This window comes from Hermetia illucens, chromosome 4, assembly GCF_905115235.1.
Source record: "Hermetia illucens chromosome 4, iHerIll2.2.curated.20191125, whole genome shotgun sequence".
Classification (NCBI taxonomy): domain Eukaryota; kingdom Metazoa; phylum Arthropoda; class Insecta; order Diptera; family Stratiomyidae; genus Hermetia; species Hermetia illucens.
Window position 1 is genome coordinate 66,687,783 of NC_051852.1, and position 12,463 is coordinate 66,700,245.

The 12,463-nt window shown below is 45.6% G+C and overlaps 1 protein-coding gene across 1 annotated transcript in view; it reads left to right on the forward strand.

The window, feature by feature from the left end:
- LOC119654317 (TWiK family of potassium channels protein 7-like) overlaps window positions 1-12,463 on the forward strand; it is a 439,773-nt gene that overhangs the window by 13,841 nt on the left and 413,469 nt on the right. The gene's annotated exons all lie outside the window — the stretch shown is intronic.

Sequence of the window (12,463 nt, forward strand, 5' to 3'; positions counted from 1 at the left end):
GACTTCGCACTCGCTGCTGAAGACCGAATTGATCAGGCGCCTGCCGGTAAGTGAGTCGGCAAAACTAGACCACTTCCTGGCGGGTTTAACGTTGGGGAGATCGAACTCCCAGTCAATTGCTGCGCGAAATGTGGCAAGCCGCTCTGGCTGCGCCGGCTACCGGAGGGGACCCAGGCGGTCCTCGCTTGCGTCTCCGCTTTCTTGGAGGAACTGGCAGCTGCGGCCGACAAGGCGCACGAAGTGCACGTACACCCGACCGTAGCGGCCGTTCAACCGCCGTCGGACGAGGTGGGCGACTTAAAGCGCGAGACAGCCATCTTAACAGCCAGTGAAATGCGGGCGACGCTGGACGCTCAACGTTCGGGCGTCAGATCAGGAGCTCGCTCGCGGTCTGCCACACAAAAAGGGCGTTCGGGTAGCAGGTCGTCAAGACAGCCTGCGGACAAAGGTATTTGCTGGTACCATCGTAACTTCGGAGATAAAGCGACAAGATGTACGCTACCTTGTTAACTCGCGCCTACCGCAAAAAACTAGGTCCGCGGGGGGTCTTGGCGACGGCCACCCAGAACGCAGCGGTACGCCGCCTAACTATTTTCGACCTCCTCAGCAGGCGTAACTACCTCATGGATACTGGTCTGGAGGTTTCGGTTCTTCCTGTACCCTGGCACCATCGACCTTTTCCACAACCACTAAAACTGGCGGCAGCAAATTCCTCCCGTATCAACACCTACGGGTATAGGCAAGTGGACATGAGTCTTGGCTTGCGTGAGACGTTTCCGTGGCGTGTCAACCTGGCGGATGTCAGCTTCCCCATATTAGGCGCAGACTTCTTGTGTCACTATGGGTTGCTGGTGGACTTGCAAAATAAGTCCCTTATAGACCCCACGAGCAGCCCTGATTCATCGCGCCAAATGGCATCTCACCCAGACAATAATCTTTCCGTTCTTTTAGAAGACATTACCGACTCTCGTGTTCGGGTACTTCTCCAAAAGTTCAGCCAGATTACTACCAAGTGTAGTGTCACGAAACCAGTGAAGCACAATGTGCAGCACCACATTAACACTACTGGTTCCCCGATCTTCTCGAAGGTGCGTCCTCCACCACCCCAGAGACTGGCTATTGCGCGGAAAGAATTTAAACAACTTGTTCAACAGGGTACCTGCAGGCCCCCAAACAGCTGTTGGTTTTCCCCACTGCATATGGTCCCTAAGCCAAACGGCGAATGGCGCTCTTGTGGGGATTGCAGAAGGCTAAATGCACAGACTGTTCCTGACCGATATCTAATTCCACTCATCCACGATTTTGCGCACCTCGCGAATTGACGCATCTTTTCGACCTTCGAGTTCACCCGGATGACTTTCGGATTGTGCACTGCGGAGCAAACCTTTCAAAGGTTCATTCACTCAGTCCTGCGAAACCTCGATTTCTATTTCGTATACTTGGATGATGTTTTGGTCACTTTTTCCACTGAGTCTGAGCACTTAGCCCATCTCGAGGGCATTTTTCAACGTCTCCTTGAGGCCGGGTTAGTACTAAACGTTGAGAAATGCAAATTCCTTCAAAAACAGGTGAGATTCCTCGGCCACCCCATTTCCCCTGAAGGAATGCAGCCGGATCCAGACACGGTGCAAACGATTACAAGCTTCCGCGTTCAAAACGGACTGGTGTCCGTTTTGAACGCGTACCTGTCAGGCTCCAAAACAAAGGACACATGAGAGATTGTGTGGTCTGAAGAGACTATCCGCGCGTTTGGCAAATCCCGTCAACAACTGACTGACGCTACATTCTTGGCATTTCCTCTGCAAGATGCACCCCTAGCCGTTTTTGTTGATGCCTCTTCACCAAAAGGTGAATCAGGTCTGCCAGCCGTTGAGTTTCTTCCCTAAGCGGTTGAACCCCGCTCAACGGAACTGCAGTACCTACGATCGCGAACTGCTCGCCGCGTATTTCAGCAAAATACTTCCAATTTTCCCTAGAAGGCAGGCCGTTCACAGTGTTCACGGACCATAAGCTTTTCACGTATGCTTTACAACAAAAGTCTGACAAAGCGTCCCCTCGTCAGCTTCGAAATCTGAGTTTTATAAGCCAGTTTACGTCAGACATCCAGCACGTATCCGGCAAGGACAACATAGTTGCTGACGCTTTCTCTCGTATCTCCGAGGTTAACATCCCCACCTCACTCGACTTCTCGGCTATTGTTAAGGCGCAGGAGGATGACGCAGTAGTTCAGAGCCTCAAATCCAACCCCAAATACAAATTTCGGGAGTTGCCCATCTTCGGCTCGAACCTCTCTCTCTGCTGCAAAGACTCGGAAAAGAGACCTCGCCCTACATTCCGACCACCATTCGCAAGGAAGTGTTCCATGTGGTTCACAACTTAGCGCATCAGGGCAACAAATCGGCTAGGCACCGAGAAATTTTTCTGGCCCTCCATAAACATGGATGTCAATTCCTGGGCCAGAGAGTGCATCGCATGCCAGAAGTATAAAGTCTCCAGGCATGTAAGGAAAGAATTGAGCTCATTCCCAGGCACTACCAAGCGGTTCCGCACCATACACTTCGACAAAGTAGGACCTTTGCGAGACTCGCACGGTTACAAGTATTGCCTCACAATCATCGACAGGTGTACGCGGTGGCCTAAGGCAATACCTCTGAAAGACATTACGGTGCAATCTTGTGCCGAAGCCCTCTGTCGAGAGTGGATACCTCGCTTTGCGTCCCAGCAGTGGCCATCACTGATCAGGGAATGCAATTTGAGTCCACCCTTTTCTAGGAGTTAGGCAAACTCCTGGGATTTAAACACCAGCGGACTACTGCATACCACCCGCAATCCAATTTGATGCTAGAACGTTGGCACCGGATGCTGAAAGCCGCCATTTTGGCACGCGATGATCCGTCCTGGACTCAAGTCTTGCCTCTCGTCCTGCTCGGCCTACGTACAACCCGCCGAGAAGAATTTGCTGCCAGCCCCGCGGAGCTGGTATACGGAGAGAATCCAAGACTCCCAAGTGATCCGGTCTTCGACAAGAGACCGAGTCTCACAGAATCGGGGTTGGTGCGTCTGTTGAGGGATAATCTCCGATGCATCAAAACCACACCTCCCATCCGACACTCGTCCGCACCTGCTTGTGCGCCCAAGGAGCTGGACACGTGCATGCACGTCCTGGTCAGGACGGATGCCGTCCGGAAGCCGCTGGATCCTCCATATGAAGGCTCATATCGCTTTCTCAAGCGGGGAGAACATTTCTTCCAGCTGGAGATCGGCGGACACAAAAAGGCGATCTCCCTGTCCAGGCTGATACCCGTGTGCGCCCCTAAGCAACGTCGCGTTCGTTTCGCGGACTGATGGGGAACGCAGTTCCGGATTCGGTAGCTGAAACCCCTCGGTTTCATCTGGGACCGGAGTGATGTGGCGAAATTTATTTCGAATGTTGCGAATGCGAGCGGATAGATGACGCCACCGGCGCTCTCCACGCTTTTTTAGAACTCGCTACAGGAGTGGAGAGCCGGCGTTGAAAAAGTTCCGCTGGTTGGAGACGGAGGGACCGCATGGAGAAGAATCGGTCTCTCCTGCTCCAATCGTCGTGCGATGTGCACGTAGTCTTTTGTATACTTAGTTGAATTTGCTTTTCTAAAATTTTCTTGTGAATTTTGCGTCTTATAAACGGAATTTCTCTTTTGGCTTGATTTGCCGTGTGTTTCTTTATTACCTAAAGTTTTTTGTTATTTTAATTGGGCAAACATCTACGTTTGTCTGGACCGACAAGCTGAACAACGGTAAAAACTAATACCACAGTCGAAAACATGCTAAGGTTTCAATCACACCCAAAGGTATTATAATCAAAATCCAAGCTATGGAAATGTGCTGGTGACCATGAATCTTCGAAACGTCCAAACAATAGACCTTCCCGGGCAAAATGTGTACACTGTAAGGGCTAATTATGGAGGGTGTAAAGTAGCGAAAGAATTACAGAAGCTATGACGTAAAAACCGCTGCTTTCAAATTTGGCTGCTCCCGAAAAACGACAAACTAAGTCACGCAAAGTCAACTCAAAGCCTGTTGTTAGATCCGAGAAAGTATAATACTCGCAGGTGGTAAGGCAAGGTGCACCAAACGAAACAATAATGACGATGGTAATCAAATATTGAAAACTATTTTAGATAGACTTGATGTTTTATATAGAAGACTTGACGAAGAACAAATAGTAAACAAACAAATATTTGACAAACTTCAGACAAAAATATGATAAGAAAACCAAATCTCAAATCTCCTGAAAATGACAGCGCGGAATGCAAATGAACTGCAATAGCACCTACAAGAAGTCTTACTTAAGCGGGTCATCCCGTGTGTCGGATCCGCGGAATTGAATTTTTCTTGGCATCAATTGTATCTAGATATCATATAATGTAGAATATATGGGCAAAGTAATTTTTTGATATTCGAAGTCGTTCGGAGATTATAAGTTTAAATACGTGATAAGTCACATGCCAGATTTATCGCTCATAGATTTCGTCATTGTGTAGGCTACGGAATAGTCCATCCGCCTGGGGCCATAAATTCTGCGGAGGATTCTTCTCTCGAACACGGCCAAGATCCGAGGAATACATGAGGACTAGCAAGATCATAGTCTTGTACAGCAAGAGCTTTGACCCTATGGTGAGACGTTTCGAGCGGAACAGTTTTTGTAAGCTGAAATAGGCTCTGTTGGCTGACAACAACCGTGCGCGGATTTCATCATCGTAGCTGTTATCGGTTGTGATTTTCGAACCTAGATAAGAGAAATTGTCAACGGTCTCAAAGTTGTATTCTCCTATACTTATTCTTCCCGTTTGACCAGTGCGGTTTGATGTTGTTTCTCGGTCTGGATGAAGGCAGTTTGTACGGCTCGGGTGGTTCTTCCTATGATGTCGATATCGTCAGCATAGGCCAGTAGTTGGGTGGACTTAAAGAGGATCGTACCTCTTGCATTTACCTCAGCATCACGGATCACTTTCTTGGGGGCCAGGTTAAAGAGGACGCATGATAGGGCATCCCCTTGTCGTAGACCGTTGTTGATGTCGAATGGTCTTGAGAGTGATCCTGCTGCGTTTATCTGGTCTCGCACATTGATCAGGGTCAGCCTAGTCAGTCTTATTAATTTCGTCTGGATACCGAATTCTCTCATACAGTTTTACCCTGGCTGTGCTATCACGTCTTTTTGATATGAGCCAATGATGTTCTGCGCATATGGGGCTATCCGACCAAGATAGCGGAGAATATCTTATAGATAGTACTCAGCAACGTGATACCTCGATAATTTCGTTCGAATGACTTCGCTAAAAGGACAAAAATTGAAGCGAAGGCTGTACATGTGTTTCTTCAAGAAACCCAAGGTTAAGGATTAGATGCAGCAGATTAATGGTCAGTTAAGGTTTTATGGTTAAAAATCGCATTGCACTTTTTAAATGCGTTTTTCTCGAAATTGCATGTTGAAAATCTGCTGCCACCATAGCCCAAAATCTATCCAACGAAATTCTTTGAAATTTTCACGGTTTATACAGAACATATTTCTACGGTCCGCAAACTAGAATAATTGCGATTCAATTAGTGGGTTTTTTTATTTATTGAAAAAGTCGTGAAAAAACACCAAAATTCACAAAAAAAAAACGGTTAATATGGCTCCAAAAAATTAGCTTTCAATATTTTTTAATAATCCTAGTTTGCGGACTGTAGTTCAGTCTGTACGTTAAGATGCCGTTTACTTGTTTGTCTTTAAGATGATCGCAGCGCCCTCTAGCGTGGTAGCAGAAAAACAATTTTTCTTTGGAGATGCGTGTATAAATCACTCTGTATTTCAATAACGAACTATGCGATAGAGATGGAAAAATTACTATGCACGCTCAAGATATTAAAAAATCTATGGTGAAAAATTCGTATTTATTTCTTTATCCAGTTCTCCCACAAAAAAATTCCAAAAAAGCCAAAAAACGGCTTTCACACGGGATAACCCCCTTAATATTGAAAAGACAGACATATTCCTTAACTCAAAGAGCCACGGCCTACGAACGGTAAAATCCGGGGCTTTTGCTCATATCATGCAACACATCCCAGTTGATAAGCCAGAAGGGGAACTACAACCTTCGTTAAAGAGGATATCAGACAAAATAGAGTATGAAAGAATGCACCAACAGTCACAGGTGTACAACTATTTAACAAAGTTATGAAGATCTCCTCAATATACTGTCACTCTCGAGTCAGTGTTAAAAAAGAATATTTCGTTCGACTTTTCCAGTTCATCGGAGGCTCCTTCAATTTAGTAGGTGAATGTAACGCAAAAAATGGATTCTAGGGATCTAGGTTAACAACATCCAAAGGCAGAGCATTATTTGAAGCTAGAAAAGCGCAAAAGTGTAATTTCCTTTCGATCGGTAAGCCTGCATACTGGTCGATTGACGTAACAAAAACACCCGATGTCATTGATTGATATCTACGTAACTAAGAGGATTTCAGACGAATACATCCATGTTGTCAACAATGAGAATATAATGTCCGATCACTCGCCTGTTATTATGTTGGTCTGCGACAAAGAGAGGAGAAATGACTAATAAACAAAGTGGGCAGTATTTAAAAAGCCGTGGTCAAAGGGTATTATAGGTCCCAGGGCAAAACGTGGATTGGTACCCCCGATGGAGCATGAAACCTGGAAAACGCCTGCTAAACCAACACCAACAGCTCTACAACCAAACCTTATCTCCACCTCCACGTGGTGACCGCTGGGAGCTCTTTTTTAAAGAAAAGCTGCAGACGGAGAAAGATGAAGGCCAGTTTCCCTCGCGCCTAAAAACAGAGCAAATTGTACCAACTGGTCCTCCAGGTTGTTTCAATATAAGGCTGATGTAACAGCGTTACAGGAAATGCCTTCGACAGTGACCTGGGGACTGGGGAAATTATATATTATAGTGGCCATCCAGTAAACCATGTGCTCGGAGTAGGTTTCTTAGCCAGCCAAAAATGAAACCTGCTGTTATCGGCTTTGAAAACATAAGCGGACGGCTATGCACTCTGCGCTTGCGAGGGACATTTAGAAATATAAGCCTCATTAACGTTTATGCCCCTACAGAGGAGACTGCAGAGTCAAAAAAGGATACCTTCTATGAGGGAGTTGAGCGAACCCTCGAAGCCTGTCCCAAGTATGATATCAAAATCATACTTGGGGATTTTAACAGTACACAAGTACTGTAGGGAAGAGCCTGTATTCAGGCGATACGTCGGCTCCCATAGCTTATATCAAAATCAAAATGATAACGGACTGCGCATCGTTCAATTAGCAGCATTACACGAAATGCTTGTTGGAAGTACCTGGTTTGCGCAGAAAGCGGTCCACAAACATATGTGGGCCCCTCCAGACGGGACCACTTTCAACGAAATTGACCACGTCAACCTTGATGAATGTCAGAACATATAGGGGGGCCAATATGGGCTTGGATCCCTATCTCGTTGGCATGGTGCTCCAACCTTGAATAACAAGACCACCTAGAATCCCCTCTGATAATCAGGTGAGAGTTAACATTGAAGTCATCCACAACTCAGTCCTCCACAACACCTATAAGAAGGAATTGGATGCCGCAATAACCGCAGTCAACAGAGATCCTGGAGATGAAGCATCAACAAATGATCCTCACAATCAACTGAAGAAGGTTATCATAAATACGGCCACAAACATACTTGTCTTCAGCCGCAAAAAGAGTCGGAACGGCTGATTTGACGATCAAAGTAAGCTAGCAACGGAACGGAAGAATGCTGCATACCGAGCAATGCTGCATCCTCAAAGGACGCGAGCACGCGCGGAGACTTATCACGAACTCTGTCGAGCGGAGAAGCGACTTCACAGACGGAACTAGAAAAGTACAGGGAGCAACCACACCAGGTGGAAATTTTAGTCAGCAGGAAGCCTTACACACCTCGATATTCATCTTGCCGAGACAAAGAGGGAAATCTGATTTCTGATGGAATGGGCATATTGGAGTGATGAATTGAGTACTTTGATGAACTACTGAACAACCAGAACATCGACGAGTTGGAGGTCCCGCCAACTGAATAAACAAGCTGCCTTCATCCAGATCCAGCAGGCGGCGCGAGATCTTGGACTGCACATCAAGAAAGACAAGACAAAGTATATGGTGGCGACATCAGCAAACAAACCAACCAGCCAACAACAACCGATAACAGCTACGATGATGAAATCCGCGCACGGATGTTGCCAGCCAACAGAGCCTATTTCAGCTTATAAAAACTGTTTCGCTCGAAACATCTCACCATAGGATCAAAGCTCTTACTGTACAAGACAATGATCTTGCCAGAGAAGAATCCTCCGAAGAATTTTTGGCCCCTACTTGAGGATAGACGATTCCGTAGCCTACATAGCGACGAAATTTATGAGCGATACCATGACTGTCAAGTTGTGGATAAAATCCGGCTCAATAGGCTACGGTGAGCTGGTCACTTAATCCGTATGGATGAGGATGATCCAGCCCGGAAAGTCTATAAGGGCAATATCTATGGTAGAAAAAGAAGACGAGGCAGATCCTACTTGAAATGGAGCGATGGCGTAGGTCAGGACGCGGGACAGCTTTTAAGGATATCGAATTGGTGAACCTCGACGCGAAACCGGGATGTCTGGAGTTCCTTATTAGGGCGGGACTAGACCGAATACCGATTATTGCGTCGTTGATGATGATGATTCAAAAAGCATATTCGAGAAAACGTTTGCATACATGACCAAATCAATTTTGCGTATCTTCAACGTCTTCACCATCTTCAACAGGCGGCTTGGAAAAACACTCCTGCTCATCATGGAATGAATAAAAAATATATTATCTACACTTTCTGCCAAACAAGCTCAAGACCTTAGCTAACAAATATGGAAACAGTCCTTCAACAGATGTGTCTGAAATCTTATATTACAAAAAGGTTCAGATTATAAAGATCTATTAACCAGGAAAACGAGCGCTGGGTTCGTTGTGCACAGGATAAGGCAGATCTGTTCGCGATACATCTGGAAAGTACCTTCCAGCCTCTAGACTCACAAGCGTCTACATACTTAACGCCAGTCAGAAAAGTGAGCCATGACTTAATCCGTCGGGTAAAACTAAATAAACTGAGGACAGAAATTAAAGCAAAAGTGCTTCCTAACAATTCCGAAACAATTGCCAGAAAAGTGTCTAGTCAAATTATTAATAATCGTTGGCGCAACAATCCATATTGGATCAGGGCCTTGAAGTGTGTTAGAGCACTTCATTCAAGACCGTAACGGTACACCACAGTAGACTGTAGGAGGCAATGTGGTCAGCATTGCGCTCGCCCGAGATTATTACCCTGATTTGACTCAGGTACTCATTCACAGCTGAGTCGACTTGTATCCGACGCCAGATCACGATACCAATCCCACTGCCACCAGTGAGATTTGAACCGCGACCTTCCGTACGACAGCCTTGTCCTCTAACCACTCAGCTATCCGGACATTCAAAGTCAAATTATTATTAATAATTAATGAAGCTTTAAATAATAGATTTAAATATGTCCCTCGACAATGAAAAGTGGCCGAAGTTATAATGGTTCCCAGACCAGGGAAGGAGCCAAGTAGAGTCGAATCCTATCGATCAATATTGCCACTCCCTGCTACAACCAAGCTATTTGAAAAGCTTCTCCTTTAGAGGCTGGAGCAAATCATTGTGGACCGAAATACCACCTAACCAATTCGGCTTTCGCGAAAAGCATTCCACAATCCAACAGGTGCACAGGATCACGAATCCGATAGAAAATGCATTAAACAAAGCAGGTCTGCTCAGCCATTTTTCTCGATGTCGCCCAGGCATTTCATAAGGTGCGCCATCAAGGTCCATTGTAAAAATTGCATAAGGACCTCTCTGAGGAATTTTTCGATATCCAAAAATCATATGTATCAGAGCGCCTATTCAGAGTGACATACGAAGGAACCTACTCTGCCCTGAAAAAAAAAATTGCTGGTGTACCGCAAGGCCCAACACTGTTTCTCCTGTATACCATTGATATTGTTCTACCTTCTTGTGACCACCGATGCCACGGGTAAAACTATAGAAAAAGCATAAATAAAGTTAAAAACAGCTATTAACAACATTGTAGAATGGACTACGAAATGGAAAATAAAACTAAACGAAGGCAAATCAACATACAGAGAGAGAGAATCCAGCTAAAGTCATCCTAAATAGACAAGATGTGTCATAGGCGAGTGATATCAAATATTTAGGTATGATCCTTGATGCTAAGCTCAGAGGAAAAGAAGCTAGATAGAGACATATGTACTGACTATTGGAGAGGAATTCCGAGCTGACCATGGACAAAAAGTTGGTTACTTATCAACAGATTCTAAGGCCTATATGGACATTCGGTATCCAGCTCTCGGGTTGTACCAAAGAATCAAACCTGATGTGCTTAGAAGCGTAGTAGACGCTCCCTGGTTCATTCGTAATGAGGATCTGCTTAGGGGCCTGAAAGTACAATTGGTTAGTGAAGTCAGCAAAGACCAAGCAGTTAAACATGGCCACCCACTACGCTCACATAAGAATAACGAAGTTGGAAAAATGACTGATATCGCTGATACAATGAAAAGAATCGCTAACATAAAGGATGCCTAAGGATATAAGCTATTGAAGAACAGCCAGTTCCAGCGAACCAAGGCCCGGGTGGAACACAGTATCCTCTCACAATAAAAACGAAACCTAAATATGCGAACGAAGTTGCTAGATGGGGAAAACTCGGTGATAGTTTGGCAAGAGGTAGTTTTAGTGGGTCAAAATCCCACACTCTCAGGGATAGGGTAATTGTCCTTTTGAAGATTTCCACTTCCTAAACCTTCCCAAAGTTATGTATTATGCCTTATACAAATGCCAATGTACTTCTAGGATGAAATTCAAGTGGGTATTCAGCTATAAGTATTTCTAAAATAAACAACAAACTTTATTTGAGTAGATGTTGAAATGAGATGTATTTTAAGGCCTAGATTTCGTATAGATGCACCATTGTGAATTTTTACCAGATTTTGTCGGTTGGAAAGGGTTTGAGATCGAGACTTATTTCACTTTTTGGGGCACAATATTGAGTCCTCACTTCCCTATGTTTCACCCAATATCAGAAGTAAGATCAGTTTCGAGAAGTATTAACGCAACTCTTTCTCCCTACATGTCCATATTCGGTGAAAAGAAATTTCACACCCCCCTTCCGCATGTATGGGAAGCCCTCCTCTAACTGAACACAAAATGGCATCAGTCAGCATTATCATCAACGGTGCAACAACCGGTATCCGGTTTATGCCTGCCTTAATAAGGAACCCCAGACATCCAATTCGATATCCCTAAAAGCTGTCTGGTGTCCTGACCTACACCATCGCTTCATCTTAGGCAGGGTCTCCATAGTCTTCTTTTTCTACCATAGATATTGCCGTTATAGACTTTCCAGGCTGGATCATCCGCATACATACGGATTAAGTGACCCGCCCACCGTAACCTGTTGAGCTGGATTTTATCCACAACCAGATGGCTACGGAATCGTCCATCCTCATGTAGGGGACCAACAATTCTTCGGAGGATCCTTCTCTCGAACGCGGCCAAGAGTTCCCAATTTTTCTTGCTAAGAACCCAAGTTTCCGAGGAATACATGAGGACTAGCAAGATCATAGTCTTGTACAGTAAGAGCTTCGACCCTATGGGGAGACGTTTCAAGCGGAACAATGTTTGTAAGCTGAAATAGGCTCTGTTAGCTGACAACAACCGTGCGCGGATTTCATCATCGTAGCTGTTATCGGTTGTGATTTTCGAACCTAGATAAGAGAAATTGTCAACGGTCTCAAAGTTGTATTCTCCTATCCTTATTCTTCTTCGTGTTTGTGTTTGACCAGTGCGGTTTGATGTTGTTGGTTGATTCGTCTTCGGTGCCGACGTTGCCACCATATATTTTGTCTTGCCTTTATTGATGTGCAGCCCAAGATCTCGCGCCGCTTACTCGATCTGGATGAAGGCAGTTTGTACGTCGCGGGTGGTTCTTCCCATGATGTCGATATCGTCAGCATAGGCCAGTAGTTGGGTGGACTTGAAGAGGATCGTACCTTTCAGCATCACGGATCACTTTCTTGGGGGCCAGGTTAAAGAGGACGCATGATAGGGCATCCCCTTGTCGTAGACCGTTGTTGATGTCGAATGGTCTTGAGAGTGATCCTGCTGGCACCTTCGGAGACTTTTCGAGGTTATTCCGGTCGCCAGCTGGGCATTAGATTGTGTTGTGGGCTGGGCCGCAGGCGGCACGTCAGTCTGGGTAGCATGGAGAGGTGCAGGCCGTGCTGCCTGTGCGGGTGAAGCTATGAGAAGCACGTGAGGTGTATAAACCAGATTCTGCTTATCGTTGATGCCTCCAATTGCTATAGAAGCAAGTTATAGCTGCTGGCAGATGGACG